The 8,193-nt window shown below is 33.7% G+C and overlaps 1 pseudogene; it reads left to right on the forward strand.

The window, feature by feature from the left end:
- The first annotated feature begins 7,491 nt into the window (after window positions 1–7,491).
- LOC124962708 (SS18-like protein 2) lies at window positions 7,492–7,873 on the forward strand (annotated as a pseudogene).
- The last annotated feature ends 320 nt before the right edge of the window (window positions 7,874–8,193 follow it).

Here is an 8,193-nt window from a genome sequence, read left to right on the forward strand (position 1 = left end):
TTTACCTGAGATCACCTCTTTGGTTAACATATACAAGTGAAAACATGAAGTACTGGTTTCTCTGGGCCTGTCTTCTTTCATGTAACATATCCTTCCTTTCTGTCCTTGTTGCCAGAATGGCATTCACTTTATTTTTTTATTTTATTTTATTTTATTTTATTTTTACAGGCTTTATTTTGATTCATTGTACACAAATGGGGTACATATTTTTGTTTCCATGGTTGTCAGGGGTAATTCTTAATTTTACTCCTTTTCTTAGTCTTTTTTATAGTAAGCATTTAAAAATCTTGTGTAAAATATTTCTCTTATTCTAAAAAGTTATTTTGATTCTCTTCTTTATTCTCTTTAAATTTTTTAAACTTTTTCTTTCATGTCAAATGTTGAATCATTTTCATAGATGGTTGAAGGTTCGTATCTAATATTTGATTATTTGGCTAATTAATTTTTCTGAGTTCCATTTGATGTTTTTCAATGCCCTGTTAATCACATATACATTTTTCATGCACAGGGGGAACTCTTTCTGGGCTAACTATTCTGTTATATTTTTCAACACACTTTCAGGTGAATGCTCTATCTTTACTAAACCTTTAAAGTAAGTCTTTTTATCCTATGGTGTGCCTTTATTTTTCAGATGTGACCTAGATGTTTGGAGCTTTGTAAACCTCTGTGTAAATTACAAAATAATTTTTACATGTATCTACAGATCTTGCTGTGATTTTAATTGGTGAAATTAGATTTCAATTATGTGAAAATAGATACTTTTGTATTGCTGACTCTTATTTATAAACATAGTATAAGTTACCATTTTTATTGTTACCTATAATGATTTTCATTAGTAAGATAGAATGTATTTTCCCAAAGCGACCACTTAAATTTCTTATACACCTCCTTCGACACTGTATCTCCTGTATCTGAAATAGAGAACTACCTTAAACCACCGAATTTCACAGAAATACAGTGTGTAACTGGTATGTTTTTCATAGAATGCCATGCCTCTCTGCTTTCTATGAAAAGCCCGGAGCTATTATTGCATCATATTTAAGGGTGAAGAATTGAAAGCTTTTTCTCTAATATCAGGATTAAGGCAAGGATTTACATTCACACCATTTCCATTCAGCATAAGGATTGCATATACTCACTAGAGCAATTCATCAAAAAAAAAAAAAAAAAAGAATGGAAAGTTTCCATCTTTTCCATCAGACTTGATGTTTAAAACACAAGTTCAAAGGAAAACATACAAGGATCGAAAAAAATCTTAACAGCTGATCAAACAAAATGAAGGACTCTCTTGAGTGCATGGTCCCTTGTGACTGCATAAGTTACAGACTCAGGACACTAACCTGACCAAGACACAGCTGGCTTCACATCATGTCAGTGAAGGAGAATGGAAGAATAGAGTGGAGGCTGTTAGGAGGCTATTCTTATTCAAACTGGAGATGCCAATACCCCTAAGTAAGAAAACCAAATAAGATAATGGTTAATTTTTAAAACACAGACTTGAAAGAATTAATATAGTAACATGGGTTTAGAATAGTCTGAAAAATAACCACCTTCTCCTTTGGTCTTACCTAAGACAGTAACCATGATGCATCATGGAACTCAAAAGGAATTATCGTTTTAGTATTAAATTATAAGACTACATACAAAGCAAAGTTAAAGACTGAGAGAGTGTCTGGAGGTTGAAATGAGGACTCCATTATTTTCCTCCAAAAACAGGGAGAAAGAGAGCCAGTTTCTTGAGGGAGGACCACAGGAGAGCTTTACTTTTCAACATATTTGCCCACCTGATAGAATACCATGACCTGGGGTTCTGCCCACTTCATCCATAGGGTGAGTCAACTCTTATTCCTGAGGTTGGAAGCCAATGAAGCTCTGAAAGTTTGAGTTGATAATGTTAATGGAAACTACCCCAACTGGGTTAAAGGGGAGGTTGTCTACTCTCTCTCTTTACGACTGATAGAATGTCAGACGTGAAGGAGGGAATGGTCAGAGATGACTCCATATTTCTTCCTTGAAGAACTGGCTGGAAAGTGCATCATTCAAGACAAGAATGTACTGCCCAAAATATTAAGTAATGAGGGACTTGGGTGTTTGTTTTGTTGCTAGAGAATTTATTCCACCATCTGGAAAGAACTCTTATGGCCAACAGAAGTGGTTGGCTGACTTCCCGGTACTCAGACAAGGGGAGTTACAGCCTACTTGTTTCCATTTTATAGGCACTATCTTTAATAAGTAATATTACATTCTGGTTTTCAGAAGTAGTTTACTCACTATGGTTTTCCTAATCAGTTCTCTCCCAGGCTGCTTATAAAGAGCTCTATGCTAATGAAAAAAAATCTAACATTTTCCAGTGAAATTAAACATTGATAGAAACTTTTTAAATGAAAAAAAAATTAAAAACTTTCAGAATCCTTGGGAATAATAAAAAATGTCTTTTAATTTAAGGAATTTTCTAAATTAGTATTCTAATCTAGCATCTTATCTCTACATGCCCACTTTTATGGACTAAGGTGTATGATTGTTTACCTATTTCTCTCTCCCCCTTGTTGCTCAGCAATGAAAATGGATAGTCCATTTCATTCATTTCTTCATCTAGAACAGCTGGCACAATGAGATACACTGCCACTGGTTCAAGTTGTCCCTGTAATGGACAAGACACTACTCTAGGACACTTAAACAATAGTTTGAATTAATTCACAATGCTTTCCACAATTAATATGTCTCAAGAGTGCACAGGGATATTGGAGTCTGAGACTCAGTACCATTTAAATTCTGACTCCTGCTTGCTTATAGTCTTGGTTCAGGTAGTACTTTCCCATAAAGAGTATAGCCTGAATTTTATTAATTTATTAATTCGTTCAACCACTAGTTTTTATTTTCTTCTTTGTGCTAGGCTCTATATTACTACTCAAAGATAAATACTGAATCTGGCCTTGGCAGTACCGGGAAGTGGGATTTACTGTTTAATATGAGATAGATATATTTAAAGAAATGAATGGAATGTAACCCATGATACATAAATTAGTTTACAGTACAGTGAGAGCCCAAGGGAGAAAACAATCAATTGTACATGGGAAAAGAAATGGAGAAAAAATCACCTGGGCTGAATAAATATGACCAATTTCTGATTAAAAGCTGATGTTAGGTAGCCTTCTGGGAGATAAGAAAGAAAGATAGGGGTGATGGGAATAACAGAAAAAGTTTCCTAGAATATAAGCCCTACATACAGAGCTGGCTATTTGCTAATTGGAAGCTTCCTATTAGTCTCCTAAGATAGATTTCATAAAGACAAAGTCCTCGTCTATCTTGCTTGCTATGTGTTCTGAAGGTGTGTTCTATGAGTATTTGTTCAGTGGATTGTGGAAAGGATGAAGGAATGAAAGTGTGCTCCAACCTCATGTCCATTATTAGGCTCTCTAATACCATTAGCCCCTTCAAACTCTTCTGTTTCAGGGTCTTTCCCCACTAATGAGGGTGCTTCCTATATCCATTCCTCTTTTCCCTCTTCTTCTACTACAACTGGTCTTTCCACTTTGTCATTTTGTATTTAGGAAGAAACATGACTTATAGATACTATAAGGGAATGATTTTCACAGGAAAATATTAATCCAGTTTTAGTGAGCATTTTTGAAATTTCAATAATAGTTTTTATTCATTTTCTATTATGACTGCTTTACTCTGTGATCACTACCCAATGCCTGCCAAAAAAAGGAAAAATAAAAAAGAACAGTCTAACAAGTCAGACAGTTTCTCCTTTAATCCAATAAAGAAAAGTACAATTAAGTCAATTTACCTATTGCTTATTACTTACTTTGTTCATTGTCCATGGCAATTGTCTGAGATTCCTGTGCCTGCTTTAACAAATTACCATTAACTGGGTGCCTTGAATAATAAGCATTTGTTTGCTTACAGTCTGGAATGCCAGAATGAAGTCAGTTTTATGGGTCAGAATATTAAGGTGTCCCTGCTCCAGGGGAAAATCACTTTCTTGCCTTTTCCACCATGTGGTGGTTATTGGCATTTGTAGGACTGTGGTTACGTCATTCCCATTTCAAGACCATCGTGTATGATTCTATCTCTGCTGAATCTTCATATCACCTCTTCTCTTTCTGTTGTAAGAAATCTCCTTTGTCATTCTCTTATGAAGACACTTGTGATAACATTTAGGGTCTACCTGAATAATCTTCCATGACCACCCTATCTCAAGATCCTTAAGTAAATCTTATCTGTGAAGACCTTTTCTTCTTATAAGGTCATGTTTACAGTTTCCAGGGATTAAGTCACAGGTATCTTTGTGTGGCCATTAGTCAGCCTGCTGTGATGATAAAGGCAACTCAGTATACAAAACCAAATCAGATTTGTTCAGCAGAATCTATTGTCATCTTCATCATCTAGAGGGTGGTTCTCAAATTAGCATTTACCAGAGCCCCTTAGGGTGTTTGTTAACAATACAAATTCTCAGACATAAATCCTGTGATTCTGATTCAGTTGATTTGATTTGCAACCCATAAACATAGAAATTTAATAACCAAATCTGAACTCTTTGACTGAGGTGATCTTTATGATGGTGAAATAATGACCCATATACTTGAAACACCTTGATTTATACTACATTTTAAAAATATGCCTATAATAGACTTCTGTTTTAGGATTTAAAGTAAGACAAAGTACATGAATTAGGTTATTTTTTTTTTCAGTGATTAATAGAAAGTTGTACAATTTGTCAATGAATGCTGATATTGTAGTAATTATCTCTCAGTCCCTAAACTGCATCAGGTAATCATGTATCAAGAAATCAAAGGAGAGTCTATATTTGCTTTGGAAACACTTTAAATGGATACTCTATGTCTAATATCCAGCCAAACAAATTTGGTTGAGGCAGAATTATCTAATGGTATTTCCTATCTGACTTCTCGAATCAAAGTCTTCATCTTAATGCTTGAGATTTGGTTCTACGCCTATGATTCTTACTCTCCCCCTTCTTTATTTCTTCACTTTTCCTTAGGTACATATGGTCGGTGAATTAAAGGTATTCTTCAGTTCATTATATGTTATTATCATTGGGCTGTGCATTCACTCTCTTTCCTCTATTTATATATTAAAATACACACATACATATAAATTTCCATGTATTATATAATGTTTTATATGGATGTAGAGGCACATGTACACACATTTTTATCACACTCACATTTTCCTTTTTGTCGTATAAGAAACTATTGTTATGTATGTGTTTAATGTATAATTTTATGTGTTCTTGTAAAATGGTAAATTTTGTTTTGTATGGCAGCTATATAATTTTTTTACAGACTTAAAGAATTTCTCTAATTTGGATCTTAACATGGCAATGAAAAGGAATAGTTAATGACTCAGATTGTAGTAGAGAATAAAACATGCGGAGTTGATTGAACAATTCAGATAAAAATATAAGTAACCTACTGGTGATATGGCTGTCTCACTTTGGCAATAACTCTAAGTAATTGTAATAAGGGAATTTTTAAGCTCTGTTTGGGAGAATAGATAAGAGAAATGTCTCTTGCATCATTCTTTGGGTTCTCCTCCTCTGCATTTCTTCTTGGTCGAAGTCTTAGGCTGGTGTGTACTACATAATTGACATGAATCCTGTGATTCTTTCTTAGGAATTACTCAAGAGGAATATGCTAAGAGTAATTTCATCATCTATCATTGCAAAACCATTCTCTGTGCAGAAATCACTCTGCCATGTGTCCTTAGTGACAGTAGGGGGGCATCCCCCTGGATGTGGTAGCATAGATTTTGCTATTGAGTCAAATGTTCACCTATGTTTGAACATATATTTTCCCCTAATAAATCACAAGTGTGTTAGAGAATAACCAGTTTCAAGTAAATGGACATTTTTGAGATCCTCCATTAAATGCGAATTCAGATATGAATTAACCTACTCTAGACCATTATTCGTAATGTATGTAAAGCATAGTTTGAAGGAAATTGTATCAGAATCAGTTGGCATTCTTTTTTTTAATGCAGATTACAAAACAGTTCAAAACTACAACATAAACACATCTTTGGATGTGATCTAGTACACTCATTTTAAATAAGCTTTCCAGGTTATTTTAATACACTATAAAATTGAGGAACATTGGTTTAGATAAACATATAACATGATCAGAAAAGTAATTTACATTCCAGATAAAGAGAAATATACTAGGTAATTAGTTGATGGGTTTTTTTTATAAGTGTCAGAATTTTTCTCATGGACCCATAAGTATTAAAAGGAATAAAACCAAAGATTTCAAAGTTTTATGCTTAACAAGTATGCATGATCACTCTCTGTGGCAGTCAAACTTTAAAAAAGTTAAATCCATGCACAAACAGATCATGTTTTGGAAATCAGAGGGTAAGAAAGTCCTCAATTTAAAAATATATTTTTTAAAAAATTGACATTTTTATTAAATAAAAATAAAGCATTTATAAATTTAGAATAACTTCAACTTATATCAAAAGTTAAAAATGATAAGAGAAAGTCTCTCATACCTTCGATTATTATTTTTTGTTCCCTATGTAACCACTTTTAATATTTTTGTGATTCATTACAGGGAAACAAATTGCATATTCTTGAATACATATTCGTATGTGTGTGTGCACGTGCATGCGTGTTTGTGTGTGCATGTGTGTTTATGTGAGAGAGAGAATACAATATCATACTTATTTATATAGTGTTTTAAAAACAGTTACTGAGTTATAATTACATACCGTAAAATTCATCCATTTAAGTATACAATGAGATGATTTTAGTTGGTTTATAAAATTATATACCTATTAACATGGTCCAGTTTTAAAAAGTTTCCATCTGCCTCAAATGTTCTCTCACTCCCATTTTCAGTTAAACAACCCTCTCTACAATAACACTTGGAGTACTTGAAACCAATGATCTGCTTTTTGTCTTTATGAATTTGTCTTTGCTAGACTTTCTGTATACACAGAAATATATAATATGTAGTTTTTTTTATCTGGTTTCTTTCAATTAAAATGATGTTTTTCAGATTTTTCCGAGTTGTAACATATATTGCCAGTTGATTTGTTTTAAATATTGAGTATTATTCTATTTTATGGAGATATACTTCTTTCAATGTACAAATTCATAATGAGTTATTTCTACTTTTTGACTATTATTAATATTGCTGTCATGAATATTAGTGCACATGTCTTTGTAAAACATGTTTTAATTTCTCTTTGTAAACATAAAGAATCATATTTATACTAAAAAGAACCCTTAGAATCTAACATTGAGTAAACTTGTTTTAATATTAATAAATTTATTTCTTGGGGCTAATATGCCTCAGACATTGTTTTAGTTCTTGGGGTACAGCAATGAAGGAAGAGAAAACAGACAAAATTCTGTCTTCATAAGGCTTCCTTTTAAAAAATTATAAAACAGGCGAGGAGATAGCGTCTGTCTAGAAGCCCATCGGCGTCTTTTTCTGAGGCGGGGTGCGACTGAGGCCCCCAGCAATGTCGGTGGTCTTTGTACCTGACTGGATGAGGGGCAAGGCAGAAGTCAATCAAGAGACTATCCAGCTCTTGACCAGTTGATCCGCTGTATCATGGAGCATCAGAACAAGGATCGAGAGAAGGAATGTGTCCAGTACCAGCATGTGTTACATAGAAATCTCATTTATTTAGCTACCGTTGCAGATGCCAGCCCATTCAGTACTTCAAAAGCAATGGAATGATCTTTCGGTTGTAAGGAGTAATTGAATGTAATCCATTTCCTATAAAATGGAGGCAGGATCTTTACCAGCTCAACTGCTTAAAACATGAAACCTCTTGGTTCTTTGAAAAATGTGAAAATGTGAAGAAAGCTACTAGCTTAACTATATTCTCAATGTAAATATTTATTTTAATAATTAATCAGATCGCCCAAAAAGTAGACCCCAGGTGTTCTCTTTCCTAAAAGGGAGTGTGTTTGGATAACAAAGACATCATAGGCATCTTCAAGACTACTGTTTAGTTTCAGCCTGAAGAGGAAACTGAATAGTGTTAGAGTATCAGCAGGAATTGCTGAGACTTCTGACTGAGCCTTTACCAAGTAATACAGTATCTATATGCTCCCATCCAGTTTGTAAATGTGTTCCCCTCGGCTGCTCTTCTCAGGTTACTTTGAAATAAAGCTTGCTTTTCCACAAAAGAACAATATAAAGATACAGATGTTTC

The sequence above is a fragment of the Sciurus carolinensis genome, chromosome 13, assembly GCF_902686445.1.
Source record: "Sciurus carolinensis chromosome 13, mSciCar1.2, whole genome shotgun sequence".
NCBI classification, from domain to species: Eukaryota; Metazoa; Chordata; class Mammalia; order Rodentia; family Sciuridae; genus Sciurus; species Sciurus carolinensis.